We start from the raw sequence: 23,725 nt of genomic DNA, 5'->3' as shown, positions 1-23,725 counted from the left end.
AAGATACTCTTGATTCCCACACTACCTCTATGACCTCCAGGATTTTCTGCCTTTAATTTGATGGGACAGAGGGCAAAGAACACAATGTAAAATTACAAGAACCTAAGTTATTTGCAGATCATGAAACACATCAGTGAGAGGAACAAGAGTCCTCCTGTACACCTAAACATGCAACGCACAAGGTTGGTATGATCGCAATTATCTATAATTCACATCTGTCTCTATTGGATCTCATACATTTTTTCAATGAAAAAGCAAGGATACATCTCACTCATCCCAAATCAGCCCAATGTAGGGTCAGCCAGCACCAATTCCTGTTTAATTTTTTTGAGTAATAGTATAATTATTATTCAATATGATATCATTATATCATTGTGAGAAAAACTCGTGAGTCTATTTTTGTTGAAACTTTCATCCTACTTTGCAAACTATAACAATATTCTTATTTAATCACTTATGAGTTCTCAACTATGTAAACACTGAAGCCTCCCAACCAGTTAACTTTCACCCATTTTTACACATCCTCTAACAAATTTCAGTTTTCCTAAATGGAACCATTTAATAAATAGTGTGTTTTATTTATACCAACACCACTACAAAAAGAGGTAAGAATGAAATAAATTAAAAATGTGATATGTACATGGAAGAAGATCAAAAAATCCACTGGGATACATAAATGAGGCTGAAAGAGGTTTATAAGTTATCTGAAAAGGGGAAATGCATACATTCTTAATAAATTAATGTTGAAATCTGTGATTTTTATCAGATATTGCTTTGTTCCTTTTTTTGTTTTGCTTACTTTAACTTTTGTTATTGTTTTCGTTGATTCTGGTAACTTCACAAATGAGTATAAGTTCGATCTAGTAAAGCAAATGTTTATAAAGAGCTAGCTAATTGTTTCATAAAATGTTGTGAAGGTGTTCACATTATAGTAGATACTGAAACGTGATATAGAATTACAGTAATTAAAACTGAATGGTAATGGTTTATGATTAAACAGATTCAACTGAAATAACAATCAGTAATTAACCTGAAGTACAAATATGGACTTGTTACATACTAAATATTATGTCAGTGAGCTACTTTACAATTCCAAATGGTTGGAACCAAAATGACTTAACTACAATGATAAAAGGACTCACTATTCAATAAACGGTACTGGGATAGCTGGCTAGCCCTATGCAGAAGAATGAAACTGGACCACTACCTTTCGCCATATGTAAAAATTAACTCAGGATGGATTAAAGATTTTAACGTAAGAATTCAAACTATTAGAATGCTAGAAGAAAACCTAGGAAATACCATTCTGGATATGTGCTTTGGGAAAAAATTTTTGACTAACTCTTCAAAAGCAATTGCAACAGAAACCAAAATTTAAAAAGTAGGACCTAATTAAACTAAGCATTTGCACAGCAAAAGGCAATTATCATCAAACTAAACTCACAACTTACAAAATGGGAGAAAATATTCACACATTAAGAACCCAACAAAAGCCTAATAGCCAGAATCTGTAAGAAACTTACACAATTAAACAAGCAAAAAACAAATGACCTCTCATTTTAAAAAATGAGCAAAATACATGAACAGACACGTCTAAAAAGAAGACATACAAGCTACCAACAAACATGAAAAAAATGCCCTGCATCACTAATCATCAGAGAAATGCCAATCAAAACCACAATGAGATACTGTCTCACACCAGTCAGAATGGTTATTATTAAAAATTCAAAAAACAACAGATGTTGGTGAGGCCGTGGAAGAATGGGAAGGCTTATACATTGATAGTGGGAATGTAAATTAGTTCACCCACTGTGGAAAGCAGTATGGAAATTTCTCAAAGATCTTAACACACAACTGCCATTCAACCCAGCAATTCCATTACTGGATACATATTCAAAAGAAAACAAATCATTCTACCAAAAAGACACATGCACTTGTATGTTCATCACAACTCTAATCACAACAGAAAATTCATGCCATCAGTGGTGGATTGAATAAAGAAATGTGGTACTTATATGCCATGGAATACTATGCACCCATAAAAAATGAAATCATGTCGTATGCAGCAATATGGATGCAGTTGGAGGCCATTATCCTAAGTGAATTAATACAGGAACAGAAAACTAAATGCTGTGTGTCCTCACCTATAGGTGGGAGTTAAACATTGAGTACCCATGGACATAAAGATGGCAATAATAGACACTGTGGACTGCTAGATGGAAGAGGAAAGGAGGAGGGAAAAGGCTAAAAAAATTAACTGTTAGGTACTATGCTCAGTACATGGATGAAGGATTATTCATACCTTAAACCTCAGCATCACACAATATACCAAAGTAACAAACCTGTACATATAACCTCTGAGTCTAAAACAAAAGTTGAAAAAGAAAAAAAAAAAACTTAAGCAAAAGATTTTGGTTGACTTAGCAGAGTTTAAAAGGTGCTAAAATTATGTCCATGTCATCAGATTTTCTCTTTCTCATCTCCTTTCTCCTCCTCAGAGTTTTCATTTTCAGCCAGATTTCCACTCAAACCTTCAATATACATAAATAGCATAAGGTCCTACCTACATCTACTCTCATTTAAGTTTCGTTGGAAAATCACAAAAAGACTTTTCAATAATCCTGGTTCTTTTGTGTGTCTAAAATGGCAATACTGAAACTAACCGATGTGCTAAATGACTGAAGCCTGAGTCATTTTCTGTGTAAATAGAGTTTGGACTCATGAGGTATAGATAGATAGATAGATAGATAGATAGATAGATAGATAGATAGATAGATAGATAGATAGATAGATAAATAGATACATAAATACATACATACATACATACATACATACATAGAGATATGTTAAGTATTCCCTATGACGCTGTTGCCTAAAGAAACTTATATATCTGCAAATCATACATGTCTGGCCTTCAACTAGTTTTCAAGTTTTATTTTATTATTTAAAGGTTAACTATTAAAACGTCCGAATATCTATAAAAGAGAGAATGTTGTAGAACCATGTGATGGAAATCAGGAAGAAATGACATTCAAAATGAGGGTGAATATATTTGTTTTGGATAAAGGGAAGGAACATTTCTTCGATTGATAATGGAGCAATCAGTAAATATACAGTAAAGCTGGTGGTTGGTAGCAGAAGTGAATATTGCCTAATGACCTAAACAGCCAGAAAGTTTGCATAAGGGGAACAAAAGAGGAACTTATGAGGTGAAAAAGTAAAACGTATTGAGAAACTAGGGTAATAGAGGGTGGATTTAACAGTCCACTTAAAATTAGAGAACAAAAATTATACTGGTATCAAAGTAAACATACAGTTGTTGTTTTCCAAAAGCGACCCTGGAATAAAGATGCATCATATTTGTTTGACTGGGGATTGCAGAACAATAAAACTGAGTGTAACCATAAGAGAGTGGCCGATGTCATCGATGATGCGCTCTGGGCTAGATAGAAACGAGAAAGAAAAGTGCAGTGTCCTAAGAAATAGAAAAGAACTTGGAGCTCTTGGTGAAACTGAAAAGATGGCTGTTGACGTTGGAGAGTGATACAGCAGCAAAAATCAGAGCCTGTATCCAATAAGCGCAAGTTTAATTCCAGATCTGAAGAGATTTTAGAAAGTGAGTTCTGGGTTGCAATCCTGGGAATGAGGTTACTAAAGTGACCGATAAATAAAGGTTATTCAGATTTAGCTGGAATTCATGCAAGTTTTAATGTGTCTTCCCGACTAATTCAGGTTTAGCCCAATGTCGTGATAGAATGGTTCTGTGGGTGCTCAGAAAAATCTGATCTAGTTCTGGATTCTACATACTGTGTTTTACAAAATAGATATAGAAATACGGAAGTTACCATTGATGACACAAAGATCCCTAAATAGTGTCTAAAGTTTCGCTTATGTATGTGATAATTCACCTATTCCTTCTTCAAAAAATGTTTTAAGGGTCTAGATTTGTCAAACATAGCTATATACACGAGGGATATAAAGAATAATATGACAAGATCTCTGCTTCAGAAACAAAACGTATACTAGAGATAGAACATGGAAGTAGACAAAGAATATAGTGCAGAAAAGATTGAAGAGTAGAAGCTAAGAAAGAAATACAGAGGAGAGTTTCTTATTATCTAAAGTTACTGGAGGAAAAGAGAGGAAGGAAAATAGGTGTTTTACGCCAGGGAAATATTTTAGGTATAGTTTTTTTAAACTACCAATTTAGACTAAACCCATAATCCTTTTAATCAAAGAGGTAAAGAATGCTTGGATTATCTAAAAACTACCCTAATCAGAAAAATTACTAGAATTTCTCTCATTAATATCATATTCAGATGATTATTAACAAGAAGCAATGTAGTGCATTAATATAAAATTTTAAAATATTAAATTCCATATATTCTCAGATTCTCACAAATGAATAAGAAAAATTGTAAGGCTTAAATCTGGGAACATAAAATTTACTCAAACTTGAATGGTAGCACATATTATAAAAACTACTAGTAAAATAATTCTAAGCACACATGTAATATTTCATTTGTGGTACTTTCCATCTCTTGTGTTATTCACATAATGATGGAAAAATGTTTTAGGGTATACTGGCCAAGAGAGCATGTATGCTTTAACTTTTATTTCTAATGTCACATGTACTAAGAAGACCTTCAAAATCTAATTTATAATGTATTCCCATTTTTCATTTACCAGGGTTCATAACTGTAAATCAGCTTTTCTTTGTGATTCTAGGTTGAAAATTGGCACCCAAGCTGTTTGCTGCTAAGATACAGACATTTTGAGCACGTCTAAATAACTCCTAGGTCGAATCTCTATATACAGGGATATTGGGTAGGAGATAGGCACAACAAACTTGAACTAATATTGAGTCTTATTTTTCTGAGTCAAAGAAAAATGTATGCAATACAACATCTATCATACAGTTTTAACTTTTGGCTTAGAATTCAATGGATTAATCTCTCAGTTTCTATGGCAGGGAGGAAACAGGAATTAAAAGCTGAAAAAGGCATGGCACTAAATTTCTTAAAACCTTTGGGCACATAGAGAATTCTTTTGAGATTTTTCTAAGATTGTAATAAAAAAGAAAAAAAACGCTTTTCCAAATATTTGCCAACATAAATATATGTAATGGCTAAACACAGAAATGTAATGCTATGCTATGTAATGGATGAACACAGAAATCAGTCTGATGTGAGTTGACCAGTATTTATCCAACTAGTTTTTCTCCAGCTAGAACATTTCAATCACATCATCTCCAAGGACACAATATTAGGGGAAATGAAGAAACCTAGGGAAGGCACACTAGCTCTCACCTTCCTTGGCTTAGAAGTGCCTTTGGCATTTCCACGGATAATTCAATCCTGTTATTCGATCACAATGTTTCAACTAACTGCAGGAAAGTTTGCAAAGTCAAGTGTTCCCAAGAGTTCCAAAAAAAACGCAACCCAGCAGTATTTGGTGCAACCTAGCATTTTATCTTTCTCACACTAACCTGTCACTTGGAGGCTGATCGACGTCTCCTCAAGGTGCACTGTGCGAACAGGGTGCAAACATCCCCAGTAGGCACTAAGTATTAGATTAGCAGGAGGTAATTTGGAAAGGCAATGTGAAGGATTAAAGTACAAAGTTGAATTCCTTTAGAGTAACAGATGATCCATATAACAGGAGCAGCCATATATACAGGAGGAAAGGACACTTCTCTACGATTAGCAGAGTGGGCCACAGAAGGAGAACTCTGATGTCTGGGCTACAATCCATGATAACCAGCACAAGTTAGTTGATGAAACTTGTTAATGTAAAAAATGCTGATGAGGAATGAAGAAACTAAAGTTACGCATGTTTATTTCATACTTTCTCTAATTTCTACTTTTGTTCAATTTGTTAAGGGATCCTACTTTTGAAAGTCATCCTTGTGCAATTAAATAAAATTATTGGTACCTCGAAGGATTTATTGGTAAACTCAGGGTGAATTGAATTTAAGTAGTGTCTTTGAATTTCCAGCTCGGAATATTCTTATTCTATCATATTCTGGAAATATTTGTTGCTGCTTTTATATGTAAGACATTACTAGAGGCAGTAAGGGAAATAAAAGTTGAGTAAATGTCTCTTCTCCCAACAAACATTCAGAAAGTGAGAACAGTGAGTTACATTCATAAATAATTATGGGGCAAAACAAACAATGGTATATCTAGTGAATGTGGTACAAAGTGATGTAGGAAATCAACAAAAGACAACATGTCTATTTCAGAAATGAAGAAAAACTGAAAAGAAATGTTTTCTGAAAAAATTAATCTTCTCTTTAAATTTCCACCCAGAAATTCTAATGAATTTAAACATAGGTTTTGATGGAATTGACAGATCAATTCCTGATTTTCCCAAACCCCAGAGTATAATTTCCAGCTTCTTGCTGAGCATATCTAATATATTGCCATTTCCTCCTGACTCCTACTGTTTTCCAGTCAAACTAACTTAGAAGAAATATGTTAACTTTCCTCTATGAATCTTTTTTTATATTTGATCAGTTAAGATCCATCTTCCCCCATTCACACTCAACTCTATCATAATTGAATACGATTTCTCCGTTACGTCTTACAATATTACTCCCCATATACTCTATCTATACTTCCCTTACTTAATATCTCTTTTTGCATCCTACATCACTGCATTCAGCTGTCCTAATACAAATACCACACTAGAAAATTATTCCTAGTCCTCTTAGCCAAATGGACAAATAAATTATTCAGAATTTATTTAGTTAGTAACTTTTTAGTCTATTCAGTATTACACAGCTTTGCTTGCTTGTTTTATAATTAACCCTCTCCCCCATCCCCCATCTCTAGTATTTATCTGCTTGAAGACAGGAAACATGAATGACTGTATTTTGAGCTTGTTAGGTTCTTAATACTATATATTTTGAGATGAAGTGAACTCCATACCGCTTGAAATGGAAGGAGAAGCCACAAATCCAGCAGCAAGAGATAGTAAAATACTTAAAAAATTGTCTCTTCAATATTCTATTGTTTATAATTTAAACAATGATAATTAGAGAATTGATTGTATAGTAGTACATGTCCAACTTTAAAATACAAATTTTTATCATTGATAGTCCTTTGTAATACTGCTTTACTAAAATAATGGCAGTTTTCACTTCCCAAAACAAGAAAATTATCCACATAGACCCAATATTTTCTTCTGGCCCCAACAAATATAAAAGTTTTAGAAACTGAAAAAGAAAGTACTCCTATTTACCACTTTCCAGTAGTGAAATATTGCAACATTATTAGCTCTAGTACAGCTTGCCAAGTCCCACTGGACGTTGCAGGGGAAGGTCAAATTATTTATACATTATTTTATGCTCTATTATTAGTAATAGGTTAAGGGAAAGCAACAATTTAAGAAAAAAATGAACCTTTTAGAGTTCTGAAGTCGAAGCACTGTCACAGAAAAAAATTATGGGATCATACAACTCTAGTAAAAGTGTCAACTTGCCTCTTTCTGTGCTTTATACATTGGTTAGTAATAGTGCCAAGATATCTTCTCACAATGGAAAAGAATAAATTATGCCGCTATTATCTGAAATGTATGGGCCCCCACAGAGAATGCTGTTCTTTACAGATCCTGGTGCACTGTGGCCTCAGTTCAGCTCATAAAACACGGACCTGTCAAAATATCTTATGATTAGTAGAGAAGTATATTTTGAGTGTGTCAAGGGGAGGAGTTGGTTTATCATTCAGAATACAGATTATATTTCAAGAGAAAATGTCTCATACTAGAAACAATAAAATTATGATTATATGATGTTATACATTGTCTTTTGGCAGAATATGAGCTCATTCATTAAAGTAAGATACTTAATTCTCTTTAAACATATTTAAAATTTTATAAGATTATGATAGCAATATAAAACATAGTCTAAATCACCAAGTTTTTAGTTTGTAAAAAAATAAAATCTATTCAGATCCTTCATGCAAGTTTTGATGGGATTGTTTGTTTTTTATTGTAAATTTAAGTTGTTTATAGTTTCTGAATATTAGCCCTTTGGCAGATGGATAGATTGCAAAATTTTCTCCCATTCTGTAGGGGACCTGTTCACTCTGATGACAGTTTCTTTTGCTGTGTGGAAGCTCTTTAGTTTAATTAATCCCATTTGGCTTTTGTTGACATTGCTTTCATTGTTTTAGTCATGAAGTCTTTGCCCATGCCTATGTCCTGAATGGTATTGCCTAGGTTTTCTTCTAGAGTTTTTATGGTTTGAAGTTTTAACATTTAATTATTGAATTCATCTCAAGTTAATTTTTGTATAAGGTGTAAGGAAGGGATCCAGTTTAAGTTTTCTGCATATGGCCAGGCAGTTTCCCAACACAATTTATTAAATAGGGAATTATTTTCCCATTGCTTGTTTTTGTCAGGTTTGTCAAGGATCTGATGGTTATAGATGTGTGTTGTTATTTCTGGGGCTTCTGTTCCATTCCATTAGTCTATATATCTGTTTTGGTACCAGTACCACACTGTTTTGGTTACTATAGACTTGTAGTATAGTTTGAGGTCAGGTAACATGATGCCTTCAGCTTTCTTCTTTCTGCTTAGGATTGTCTTGGCTATATGGGCTCCTTTTTGGTTCCATATGAAATTTAAGGTAGTTTTTTCCAATTCTGTGAAAAAAAGTCCATGATAGCTTGATGGGGATAGCATTTAATCTGTAAATTTTCAAAGTAAGACATTTATGTGGCCAAGAAACATATGAATAAAAGCTCTTCATCACTGGTCATTAGAGAAATGCAAATCAAAACCGCAATGAGATACCATCTCACACCAGTTAGAATGGCAATCATTAAAAAGTCAGGAAACAACAGATCTTGGAGAGAATGTGGAGAAATAGGAACACTTTTACACTGTTGGTGGGAGTGTAAATTATTTCAACCATTATGGAAGGTAGTGTGGCAATTCCTCAAGGATCTAGAACCAGAAATACCATGTAACACAGCAGTCCCATTACTGGTTAAGTATCCCAGAAATTATAAATCATTCTAATATAAAGACACATACACACATATGTTAATTACAGCACTGTTCACAATTGCAAAGACTTGGAACCAACCCAAATGCCTATCAATAACAGACTGGATAAAGAAAATGTGGCACATATACACCAAGGAATACTATGTAGCCATAAAAAGGATGAGTTTGTGTTATTTACAGGGACATGAATAGAGCTGGAAATCATCATTCTCAGCAAACTAACACAGGAACAGAAAACCAAACACCACATGTTCTCACTCATAAGTGGGAACTGAATAGTGAGAACACATGGACACGGGGAGGGGAACATCTTATAACAAGGGGTCGGGGGATAAAGAAGGGGGAGCATTAGGAGAAATACCTAATGTAGATGATGGTTTGATGGGTACAGCAAACCAATGGCATGTGTATACCTATGTAACGAACCTGAACGTTCTGCACATGTATTCCAGAATTTTAAGTATAATGAAAAAATAAATAAATAAATCTAGAAGATTTCTTTTTTCTGGATTCATGATCTTAACTATTTTAAGACACTACGGGGTCCAAAGTGGCTCCTGCCGGAGGTCATGGCGCTCACGAAGGCGAGGTCATCAGTTCAAGGCTAACCTGAGCAACTTCATAAGCTCAAACTGATTGGCAAAAAAAAAAAAAAAACTATTTTAAGACACTATAAGAATATTATAATTGATAGTTCATATATGCATTAAAAAGTCATTATTTAGTCTCTTTTTGTTGTTGTTTTGTTTTGTTTTGTTTTGCTTTTTTAGGTAAGGTTTTATTCCCTTTGCTTGGGCTGTGGGGCAATGGTGCAATCCTGGCTCACTGCAACCCATGCCCCCAGGCTCAAGCCATATTCTTACCTCAGCCTCCTCCGTAGTTGAGACCACAGGTGCCTGTCACCAAACCTGGCTAATTTTATATTTATTGTAGAGATGTAGAGATTAGGTTTCACCATGTTGGTCAAGCTGGTCTCAAAGTCCTAGGCTCAAGTAATCAGCCTTCCTCAGCCTCCCAGAAGTGTTGGGATTACAGGCTTGAGTCACTATGCCTGGCCTATTCATTTATTCTTACATAGGTATCTTAGGTAAAAAGGTGGGAGGCTGAATAGGAATTAACATGCACCTAAAGATGAGATGGAAGATAATTTTATCTTCTCTTATGGAAAAAGATAATGTATGAAGCAGAAACTCACTTGCAGGTAGAAATCCATACAGTTAAGAAGTCGATCATAAACAATGTACAGAATCCCCACATAAACAGCTGACATGACCGAGTCATATCGGTCCCATTTCTTCATCTACAGGTATTTGTTGACAACCTATTACAACCTAGGTACATTTCACTTTTCTAAGTGGTAGAGTAAGAATAGTGAATAAAAGGAAGAAACAAACAAAAGCATTTTCTCATGGGGTTTACATGATACTGAAGAAAAGGTAAGCAAAATTATAAATATAGAATTATCTGACAACAATACTATAAATAAATAAATAAAATTGGCTAGGGGAATAGCCGGCTGCTGTCAGGCTGTATGAACTGGGAATACTGGAGAGGACTGGAAGCGTGGAGAGGAAAGAAGGATGCCGTTTCCTTCCTGTTTCCAACAGAGTCTGAACTGGGAATACTGGAGAGCACTGGAAGCGTGGAGAGGAAAGGAGGGTGCCGTTTCCTTCCTGTTTCCAACAGAGTCATCTTAGCGATGGCTTTTCCTCCTGTGGTGACAGTAGAAACCAGCAGTGGCAGTTGATCACAATTTGTTGTCTTGCCAACAATCCAAGAAATAGTCTCACTGGGTCCCCTCAGAGAAAACATAACGAACTTCTAGCATCTTCTACTTGTTCCTATCCCCACATAACTCTCTCCTTCCTACCCCCGACTTCAGAATACTAGGAAGAGCCAAGCCGTATTCTCCCTTCATGTCTGTGTCCCAGCTGCAAGGTGCCCTCTCCACAGTTCTTAATTTTCAGTAATTAACTTTTTCTCTTCGTTTCACAAGGCATAGGAGACATAGCTACTTCCTGCAGTTACATCAACATTCTCTTTTTATTATTTTGCTCAGTTTTTCAATACCTAGTTATATTCTTGGTGTTAAAATAACTTGTATTATTTCTGTTCCCTAACATGACCCTTCATTGATGTGCTCCTAGAATACAAAACTGTAATTCCTTTCCGCAATCATTACTTCCAAGCGTGTACACACATACACACATACACACACACACACACACACACACACTCACTCACATAAAACTGCCGCTTCCAGCATTCAGTATCTCAGTTCATGGTGCCATCACACACTTAACCTTACAAGACAGAAACCCCCAAAAAATGTTCTTGAAAACTTCACCCCTTCCCCATGGACAAATTATCTCCCTAAAATTCAGTTAATTTTTCTTCTTAAATATCTCTCAAATTCATTCTCTTGTCTTGTAGTGCTCCGCCGCTTCCCTGATGAATGCTTCCACTATATATTATATATGCTCCTCCTTGTATTTTCCTGGTCAGTAGGTAAAATACTGGTGAACTACTGAGCTATTTTCACTCACTGTATATCTATTCTTTTTTTTTAGAAGGACTCTCACTCTGTCACCTAGGCTGGAGGGTACTGGCATGAACTCGGCTCACTGCAACCTTTGCCTCCCAGGTTTAAGCGATTCTCCTGCCTCAGCCTCCTGAGTAGCTGGGATTATAGATGTGCACCACCATGCCCAGCTAATTTTTTTTTTTTTTTGTATTTTCAGTGGAGATGGGGTTTCACCATGTTGGTCAACCTGGTCTTGAACTCCTGACCTCGTGATCTGCCGGCCTCAGCCTCCCAAAGCACTGGGATTACAGGCATGAGCCACCACGCCCAGCTACATCTATTCTTTAGTTAGTACTGAAACCATTTAAAAATTTAAAATGGGTCATCTCCCCCTCCTCAACCCTCAACCCCTTCCTTAAAGTACAAACTGAAATCTGACGGCGCCTATAAAGTCTTCCAGCATCTGTCCCTTGTCTGTCACTGCCGGTTCGTCTTTTATTGTGTGTGGCGCATCACACATTGTGTGTCCTTCATCACACAGTATTCTTGTCGCTCTTTGTTTGTTGCAGGCGTCTTTCAAGGCGTTCATATATGCCGATTCTTCTTCTTCTTTTTTTTTTTTTTGAGACGGAGTTTCGCTCTTGTTACCCAGGCTGGAGTGCAATGGTGTGATCCTGGCTCACCGCAACCTCTGCCTCCTGGGTTCAGGCAATTCTCCTGCCTCAGCCTCCTGAGTAGCTGGGATTACAGGCACATGCCACCATGCCCAGCTAACTTTTTGTATTTTTAGTAGAGACTGGGTCTCACCATGTTGACCAGGATGGTCTCGATCTCTTGACCTCGTGATCCACCTGCCTCGGCCTCCCAAAGCACTGGGATTACAGGCGTGAGCCACCGCGCCCGGCCCAGGCCGATTCTTCTGTCTGAAATGCACTTTATCCACAAACCCCAAACTAGTTATCCATGACCTACCCTGCGTGGCTCAGTTCAAATGTCCTTTTCCCAGTGAAGCCTTTCCTGAATCCACATATTACACTGAGCCTTTCTTTTTCCACAGATTTCCTGGCGTCGGGCATGTTTCTTCAGAATCCAACTCACTGCTCTGTAATAACCGTTCATACAATATGTGTGAACAAGAATAAATTCCATTCGGTGTTGATCGAATATGAAGGTTTAAAATACAAATTAAATTTCATGTCGCAAGAGACTATCTGAACAGTGGTTAACGCATGGCTTTACCTGTCCCTAAGTCAAAACTTTCAAAGACATTTTCAAGGTTTTCAACTAACATGTTCACTGGATTAATGTTGTTTAAAATGATTTACTAAAATATCATTCTGAAAAAAGAAGTATTAATAACGTTAAGATTCATAAAGTTAAACAAAATTGATGTTTGGACTTATCAAAACCTATCATTTGTTAATGATTCTAAATATGTTATGTTAGTAAATCTTATAAATTAGTATTCAGTATTTTTTAAATATCTTTTGTAGGGCAGTAGGATTCCTGCTAACATTTAGGATATATTTCTTAGAAAACACTTAATACTGAGATTTACATCTGCCTTTTATGGCTTTTTGTGAGTACTGTAATTATAAAAAAATAATGATTCATACATTCTAATGTTTAAAAAGCATAAGGAATACTAAATAAAATAATTCTAGAGTTTCTAAATTACACGAAAAATCTGGGGTTCAATTTTAAACTTTTGATAAATCACTCAAAAAAGCATTTATTGATTTCAATCAGTTGGGTGAATGAATGCAATTCTAATCAGCTCTTGATATTTAATTTTTTGGTTCTGGCACCATTCTTTCTCTTTTTGGCTATTTTTGTAATGTAGGATTTTTTATTCCATTATCATCACAATCAGCTTTTATCAGGTACTTATATTAGGTAATAGGTGAAGTATTTATGAAATATTTAATAAAATGTGGAAAATTAATTCCGTTTTTTTCTATTAGTATTTTCAGAGTTCATTGTAATTCCATTAAAAGTTCTATTATATTATATAACAATATTTGAATATTAAATATATAAAATTTATAGTAATGCCTAGAAAAAATTAAATTCATTTAGCTTTAAGTGTTTTCTTTTACTTTTTGCTGAAACAAAACATTCTGCTTAAAATAGTTGTAAATATGTAACTATCAATATGACAAAGAAAAAATTAATAATATTTAATAGATTTCTTCTGTTTGTTTCTTTTTCAAGAGGAAGATCATTTTTAACAGCTTAGCTGTTTCTCCTAATATTTATTTCCTTATTTCTAAATTATATGCTAGAGGGATGTCTGAATATTTCAATTTTATTCATGGATATTACAATAGATTAAAATTTTGTTATCTTACACTATTATTTTATCTACTGCATTCTTCTAATTCTAAAGTCAGTAATACTTATTAAATCAATGCAATGATGAGGTAAAGATTATTCCCTGCTAAGGTAATTAATGCTGTCTGATTTTTTAACCTTGTCATGTACAGTCTGGGGTCTCTTGGAGATTATTGTCTCAATTTTACATTCATACATTTTAAATTTTTTCTTTCAATTTTTCTAATTTTTCTATCAAATTTATCGTTTGCCTATTCTCATTTGAAATTTCTAAGGACATGAAATATTCTGTGAAGCCCTCCTTCTCTTCTAATTTGCTGATATCATTCTCCCAGATATTCTCCTATTCAAATATGAAGCAAATGATATCTAGGTGGTTGAAATACTGTCAAACTTGAACTTCTCAGCATTTCTGAGTTTAATACACTATTTAATTCACATATGTTCCCATTTATGGTTTTACTACATTGTTCTACTGGCAAATAACAATGGATAAAGGATGATGATATAGTATATAAGTCATAAATTTTGAGTCATATCAAATTTATGGAAATCTTCACTCTCACCTTGCATGTAATACATAATTTGATTGGGCATAGTATTCAAGATTTAAAAGATTTTTTTCATTATTTAAAAAAGATTATTCCATGTGTCTTAGCATCATGTATCACTCTTGATCTTTTCAATATTATTTTGATCTCCCTTTCTTTGTGTTTGACTTAATTTTTTTATTAGCTTAATTATGTTTTTCTTTTCTAAAAGTACTGTTAGATATTGATCATACTGGTTTTGTTTCTATCATTAAAAAAAATCTCTCATGGGTTTAAAATACTCCCTTGTTCTATTCTCTGAAAGAATTTTTTAACTCTTCTTTCAATATTCCACTTTTGTAATATATCAGCAGTATTAATTTATTTGTAAAACAAATTATTCTTGTCCTCTGAGTTTCTCACAGCATCCTATATCTTTCTGAGAATATTAAGCGGAGAAATTTGAGGTCATTTATAACTTCGAATTTCTCTCTTTCTTTAGCCCCCAACGCCCTTTTTAGCTAGTTTATTTTGGTGACTCTACCAATAGAACCCTGCCCATATCCTCTCCTCATTCATTGTACGTTTCTTCTACAGTAGCTTCCTGTTGTAAACACCTGGAAGTGTCTTGCTTCTGTACAATCTCCAGACCTGAGTCCTTACTCTAGATATGAGACAGTTTTCACTGAAATTCCAGGAAATTAATGCCACGGCAAACATCCCTAGCAATAACTGATGGAAGTAAATGATAAATATGCAGCTCTATTGCTCTTGGTTAGGACAACTCATATTTTTAAACCTCCCAGAAATTCTCAGGAAAAATGAATAAAAATTGCTCATAATTAGAACCTGTTCTGTTACCCAACTGTTATAGTCTTCTTTCCCTTCTTTTTCTCATCCTTTCATTCAAATATCAGAGTTTCCTGTGATCACTTCCCAAATAAACTGCTTGTATTCACATCTTTTTCTGAAATTTGCTCAGGGAGAACCTAAGTTAAGATATTTTTTATTGTGAGGTCTTTGCTCAAATGTCAGGTGATTGTTGCTAGTTAGTTCATATTAAAATTAATCCCACAAAAGTTAACAGAATTTTCTATGTATATGAAGATTTACATAAAGAAGTGGTCAATTAGGGATGATTTTGCCTCTGCTTCCCAGGAGCACTTGGCCATATATGCCAACAATTTGTATTATCACCACAAGATGGGGAGCTATTGACATTTACTGAGTAGAATTGAGGGAAGCCACGAAACATCTTATAATGCATAGGTTTGCCCCAATACACAAAACAAAAGCACCCTGTTCAAAAATCAATACTGCTGAGAATCCCTGATTTCCAGTAATGTGGCTGGAGTCAGTAGCACGTCTGTGGTATTTATAATTGTATAGCTTTAAAATTATTATATTACTAGGAATGCAACTAACAAGGGAAGAGAAGGAAGTCTTCAAGGAGAACTGCAAACTACTTCTCAAAGAAATCAGAGAGGACACAATAAAAGGAAAAGCATTCCATGCTCATGGATGGGAAGAATCAAAATGGTGAAAAGGGCTATATTGCCCAGAGTAACATATGGATTCAATTCTATTCCCATTTAATTAAACTGTTTTGGACATTCTTCATGAAATTAGAAAAAAAAAAAACTATCTTAAAATTCATATGGAACAAAAAAGGAGCCCAGTGGCCAAGACAATACCAAGCAAAAAGAACAAAGCTAGACACATCACCGTATCCAACTTCAAAATATACTACAAGCTTACAGTAACCAAAACTGCATGGTACTGGTACAAGAACAGACACATCAACCAGTGGAACAGAGTAGAGAACTCAGAAATAAAGCCACACACCTAAAGCCATCTGATCTTCAACAAACCTGACAAAAACAGTCAATAGGGAAAGGACTCCCCGTGTAATTAATGGTTCTGGTAGAGCAGGCTAGCTATATGCAGAAAATTGAAACTGGACTTTTCTTTATATCGCATACAAAAATTAACTCAAAATAGATAAAAGATTTAAATGTAAAATGAAAAACAATATAACCCCTACAAGAAAATCTAGGCAATACCATTCAGGACATAGGCACAGGCAAATATTTCATGACAAAAATGCCAAAAGCAATGCAACAAAAGCAAAACTTTACAAATGGGATCTAATTGAACTAAAGAGCTTCTGTACGGCAGAAAAACCTGACATCAGAGTGAACAGACAACCTACAGATGGGAGAAAATGTTTGCAATTGATCCATCTGACAAGGGTCTAATATCCAGAAACTATATATAACTTAAACAAATTCACAAGAAAAAAAAACAGACAACTTTAAACAGTGGGCAAAGGACATAAACAGACCCTTCTCAAAGGAAGACATACATGCAGCCAGCAAACATGAAGAAAAGCTCAGCACCACTGATCATTAGAGAAATTGAAATCAAAACCACAATGAGATATCATCTCACACCAGTCAGTTTTATTTTATGGTTATTAAAAAGTCAAGAAACAACAGATGCTGGTGAGGTTGTAGGAAAAAAAAGGACACTTTTACACAGATTTGGGGAGTGTAAATTAATTCAATCATTGTGGAAGACAGTGTGGCAATTCCTCAAAGACCTAGAGGCAGAAATGTCGTTTGACTCAGCAATCCAATTACTAGGTAAATACTCAAAGGAATATAAATTATTCTATTGTGAAGATACATGCACATGTATATTCATTGAAGCACTATTCACAATAGCAAAGACATGGAATAAACCTAAATACCCCTCAATGATAGACTGGATAAAGGAATTGTGGTATGTATATACCATGGAATACTATGCAGCCATAAAAAGTAAGGAGATTTTGTCCTTTGCATGGATGGAGCTGGAAGCCATTAACCTCAGCAAATTAACACAGGAACAGAAAACCAAACACCTCATGTTCTCACTTGTAAGTGGGAGGTGAATGGTGAAACACATGACCACATGGTGGGGAGCAACACACAATGGGGCCTGTCATTTCAAGGGTGGGGGAAGGGAGAGCATCAGGAAGAAAAGCTAATGAATTCTGGGTTTAATACCTACGTGATGGGATGATTTGTGCTGCAAACCATCATGGCACACATTTACCTATGTAACAAACACGATGGCACATGTACCCCTGAACCTAAAATAAAAGTTGAAGGAAATAAATAAATAAATAAAGTAAAATTATTGCATTAGAAAAGAAGAAAGGTCTATAATCAAACACCTGAATCTCTCCTTAAGAAGAGATTTTGTTAAATAATTAACACAAAACTACATTTAAAATTGATAGAACAAATTAAAATGGCCGAAACAAAAAGACATAATAGCCAAAATTAACAAAGCTGAGATTTGTTTTTTTAAGAAATATCAACAAAATCAATAACTATCAATGCTTATTAAGAGAAAAAGAGTGACACCACAGTTAGCAATATGAAGAATAAAATCTGAAAAATGACTATTCTCTTGATATTAAAAAGATAATAAGTGAATATTGTTTTTAAAAACTATATTCTCCCAAGTGGTGTGACTACTTAAACCAAATAGAACATACTCTTATGGAAGTAACTTATAAAATCTGACACATGATGAAATATAAAATCTGAGTATCCCGGTGTCTATTCAAGAAATTGAATTACCTATAACGCATGGTCATATAAAGAAAACTTCAGGCCCCCATGATTTCACTGGTGAATTCTAACAAACATGATTTGAATATTGTATTAGTCTGTTCCCATGCTGCTCATAAAAATATATGTGAGACTGTGTAATTTATGAAGAAAAAAAGTTTTAATGGACACACAGTCCCACATGGCTGGAGAGGCCTCACGATCATGGATGATAGCAGTGAATGAGGAGTCATGTCTTACATGGTGGCAGGCAAGAGAGCCTGTGCATGGAAACTCTCCCATTTATAAAACCATCAGATCTTGTGAGAGTTACTCACTATCATGAGAACAGTATGGGGGAACCACACCCAGGATTCAATTTTCTTCACTTGGCCCCACCATTGACATGTGGATACTATTATAATTCAAGATGAGATTTGGGTGGGACACATCCAAACCATATCAAATATATATCAATAATAGCACAGAGATTCTTCTCAGGAGGTACAATGAAGAAAAACCTCCAAACGCATTATATGAGATCTACATGACTTGAAAGCAAAATCTAACAGATATTAAAATCAGAGAAAATTTCACACCAATACCCCTTCTGAATGTAGACAAAAAAATACTTAACACATTAGCCAAAATATCCAATAAAAAATTGAAAAGACAATAAACTATTAAGGCAAAATTGGTTTAAAATTTGAAAATCTGTTCTTGTAAGGCATACTATTAACAGAACTAAAAGAAAAAAGCATAAGGTCATTTAAATAAACCTAGAAAAAGAATTTGTTAAGATGCAATACACAACTATGAAAACTCAGCCAGCTGCAAATATATGAAGGCTTCCTTCAGCTGGTAAAGGCATGTATGAAAAATGTATAGCCTACATAATAGTTAATAATTAATAGACACCTCATAAAGAAAGCAGGAAAGTTGTCAATAAACATTAGAAAAATGTTCAATATTATTTTTTATGAGGCAAATAAAAAATAAACCCACAATGAGTGGGCACATCCATCAGAAAGACAGAAAAGAAAAACAGACTAACATCACCAAATATTGGCAAGGATGTGAAGCAATCAGTACACTCACACATCATTGGTGAAAAGAAAACAAACTAAAGCAAAACAAATAACCATTTTTATTCTACATCACAGTCATTCCACCTGTAGTTATTTAACCAATAGAATTTGAAATATCTATCCTCAAAAAAGCTTTTACAAGAATGTTCCTAACATCTATATTCAATATATAAACAAACCTGGAGGCATTTCAGGTGGCCATCAACAGAAAAATGGCTAATAGCTATGAAATATTCTTACATTGGAATAGAAAAGAACTATTGACATGTGCAATAAACAAGATCAATTTGAAAAGCTCTTATGACAAGTGCTCTATTAACTAAAGCCATGATGTGTTCATATGAATATACAAGTAGATCACTGGAATAGAATAAAGGTCCAGAAACAGACTCAGCTACACACAGAAATTTATCATATGGTGCATGATAAATGTGGCGTTTCAAGCTACCAAGGCAACAGAGGACATCTTAATAAAAGGTTCAGGGATAATTGGTTAACGATTCAAAAAAAGATAAAATTACATCCGTACCTCACTACCATATTCAAGAACTTATCTCAAAATGGATTACAGAGCTAAATGTAGAAAAAATGTAGCAATACAAGTTGGGGAGGAAAACACCTGTGGATTCCTCTTTAATTTCAATTTAAGCAAAAGATTTTCCAGTTAAATTTCAAAAGCCAGATAAATAAAATATCAATAACTTTACCTACAAATGACAGCAAATTTTATGACCAAAAGACACCATCCACTCAAAAGACAACTGCAAAAAACGAGAGAAATATTTGCACTGCATGCTACAAATGAAGGGCTGATGTCACTAATAATATAAAGGACTTTTAAAAATTAGCAGCACTAGACAAAAAATTGAAAATTAAGCGAAAGATACATACAGAAAACACATTAAAGGTATGTAACTGGACTCTCAAACACATGTAACCATACTTATTCTCACTTATAATTAAAGAAAAGCAAATTAAAACATCATTAAGATAACACTTATCATCTATCATATTGGTGAAAATGTAAAAGACTGACCTCGCGTTATCCAGCACGGCTGTAAGCAACCTGACACTAGAAAACATTGCTCTTGGCAAGACAAAGCTGGAACCATTCTAACAGAAAATTTTTCAAAAAATAATTTAATTAATTCATTATTTATTTATAAAAGTCAATTATTTTGGCTTTTATATCTAATATAATTATATTCAGTCAAGTTTTTAAAAGTGCATTTGGCTGAATGTTTAATGAAGGTAACTTTCAAGGATGTTTAAATTTTACTTCCTATTTGATCAAGTTTTTATAAAGTCATATTTTTAGCATAAGAAGATTCAACTCTAACAGATTATAATTTGCATGCATATTTATTTCATAAATTCCTTCATTCTTAGGTCAATAATAAACTCCATTTGTGAAAGGATATACCCATTCTTAGTAAATCACCTGGCTTTACATGAATGCTATAAGAACGTGTACTTAAAATATTTCTTTAAGTATTTTAACGTGGTTTTAAATTCACTGCTGTGAATAAAAACTCCTTTTGTATGTGAGCAGTCACTCGACAACTAAGATTACTTTATGGACATTTCATTTTTAACTAAGCCTTGCACATCTCTTCTATCCACAAATTACAATTTCCAAATGATCATAATTCAGAATTCGGCCATAAAAGAGTAAGATCGAGTGATTTAAATGCATCAGTACAATCTCTGCTCAATGCACCATGTATTTATAAGGTTTCCTCAGGTTTAAGATGTAAATTATACAATATATTCTCTTTGTTTGTAAATTAGCTTCGCAAGAAAAGAGTTTTGTGATTACTACATATTTATGACTATCCAGACACCAATGTAAAGTTAATTTTAAGTTCAAATTTTAAAAATGCAGAAAAAGGAACGATTTCATAATCTATCTTTCTCTTATCTGTAACATCATAAGAAAAGGACAATTGACATCTCCAAAGGGAAAAAACAATTGAGATGACAATGATGCTTTAGCCTATAGGACTTCAGTCTTTGATGGCATTTATACAAGTAGAATTGTACTAAAATTTAATTTGGAATGTAATGATCGCTGAGAGATAAATACTTCATTTAAGCTGTTAATTGACTGCAGAATTTTGCCGGTAACCAATTGGATGAATGAGTTAAAAAGAAATTGGTACTTTTTATGTATAAAGCCGTTTCTACATACTTTTAAAGGTATATATTTCTAGGTATTTTCTGCTCACTAGAAAGAATTTAATCAAATATTATAGCACAAACCACTTCAATAACTTGTTTTTCATTATGTAGTCTTCACATGTAACAGCCATCTATTCAATTAAAATTTTAGTCACATAGACACTAGATGTTTTTCTCACAAGTATAAAGTTAGCAAAATACTACTTAATATTTGCAGTTAGTATAACAAACCATGCAACATATTAAAAGCACTAAAATGCATTAAAATGTGTTTTATATCTAAGGAGAAGCCGTGACCTACATGATCAGTTCAGTTACATTTTAAACATCAGGTAATCTTACTGAAATCAGTGTGTGTGTGTGTGTGTGTGTGTGTGTGTGTGTGTGTGTGTGTATTTTTAATTAGTGGTTCTAAAATGCTTTTAAACATTTTAAACTTAATTTTGATGGATGGTTTTATTGATGGGTATGTGGGTAGATGAATATCCAGACTTAATTTAGTTCATCTTTGCACATGAAGAACAGTCATTTCATGCACATATGAGTTTAGAAATATAGGAATAGGAGGATTAATTAAACAGTCATTTCTGAGCTGTAGAAGAAAACTCCAGAACATCTGATATAATTCCCAATTTAAAGTTTCCACCCACTCCAGAATATCTCCAACTAGTGTTTAACAAGCCTGTTTATGAAACCTGCATTATTAATAGGAAGCCATATCTTTCTAGCCAGTCACAGCAGTATTATTGCATAAAATTGAATTTGTTTAAATCACTGACACAGAATGACAAATCTTAGTCATACAATATGTAAATACAAGCTGAATTGACTGAATATGTATTATTACAAAGCAGTGAATATATTTAACACTATGGTTATTTTTCAGAATCCGAGTAAATATGACAGGTCCAAATAACTACAAAAATAATTGGATACAATCCACTTACAGCTATAAGCCATTGAACAATTCATTCTGAAAATGAATATTCAAGGTGTCATTCATAACAATCACAATAAAGTGCCTCTGAGGTGGAGGCATATACTGCTATGTGCGGAATTCTGTTTCCCCCAGATTCATAGGCTGAAGCTCTAACCCCCAGTACCTCAGAATATGATTGTATTTGGAAATTGAGACTTTAGAGAGGTAATTCGTTAAAATGATGTCATTAGGGTGGAGTCTAATCAAATATGGCTGACGTCTTTATAAGAAGAATATATTTAGACACAGATAGAGAAGACAACATGAAGACACAGAAGATGGTCATTTTGCAAGTGAGGGAGAGAGGCCTCAGAAGAAGTCAACACTGCCAACATCTTGCTCAGATTTCAGCCTCCAGAATTGTGAGAACATAAATTTCTGTTGTTTCAGACACCCTGTCTGTAATACTTTGTTACGGCAACTCTAGCAAACCAATACAGTGGCCCGGGAAGTCCCCTCTCAGGAGGTAACAGTTTAGTCAAAAGCAGCAAAGGTCAATGGCTTTGTAACAAACAGTACAACTAGAGACCTTCATAACTGAGTTAATCTGAGCAGAAGAGTAGGAGGAAAGTCGTTGAGGATATAGGCTGAGCACGTTAACATTAGTGCCTACAAGTCACTTTCCCAGGGTCAATGATAAGAGGAAAGCACATTTATTATTCATAATTTCCTATCTCCTTTTGCAGTGCACTAATCCGGGACACAAAATTGAACAACTGAAAACTAACGTTCTAGATTTTCCAGCCTCTGAAATCTAATTACAACCAGCACAGTAGAGATTGAAGTCCCAGTCACTGTTGGTTAGAATTTGACCTAGTAGTCACACTGACACAGGAGTCCCATCTTTAAGCATCTTTTTCCAAAAATGAAGACACAAATATTGAAGGATACAAGCACAGTGATATTGGTTATACTACTGGTCATAGAAAAAAAATTGAAAAATATTGACTAAAAATAAAAAACATTATAATACAGAGTTTACAAGAACACATACAAGCTAAATATCCAACACAAAGAACATCTACTGAGAAATAATTTGCTTTTTTCTTTCTCCTCAGAGTACAATTTTTAAATCCTGCTGCATGTGATATATTATAAACTGGAATATGGTCCTTTATAACTTTCAAACCTTTTTTCTACGTACTTTTATATTTTGATGACAGCAACACTGAGAATTAGATATCGTCTCTGAGGTAAAACCACAAAATATAATAAGATTGAGAATGGTAAAATATGTGATTTCAAAACTAGTGAGCAGATTTTAAAATCACCATCTCCCAGGTAAGTTGGACGATGGCAAGAGGAGTTCTCAGATTATCACCATGTGAAGATTCTACTAACCTCTGCGTAGCAAGAAATAAACTACCGTTGGAGGCAAACATGACGCTTTGGCTTCTCCACTATAGCACTTCCTGCCGTCTCTTGTGTGACTAGTATGAAGAGAGTTTTGTGGTTTGAAATCTAAAACTACA

The sequence above is a fragment of the Callithrix jacchus genome, chromosome 21 (genome assembly GCF_049354715.1).
Source record: "Callithrix jacchus isolate 240 chromosome 21, calJac240_pri, whole genome shotgun sequence".
NCBI lineage: Eukaryota > Metazoa > Chordata > Mammalia > Primates > Cebidae > Callithrix > Callithrix jacchus.
Note: the sequence above shows the minus strand (reverse complement) of the source record.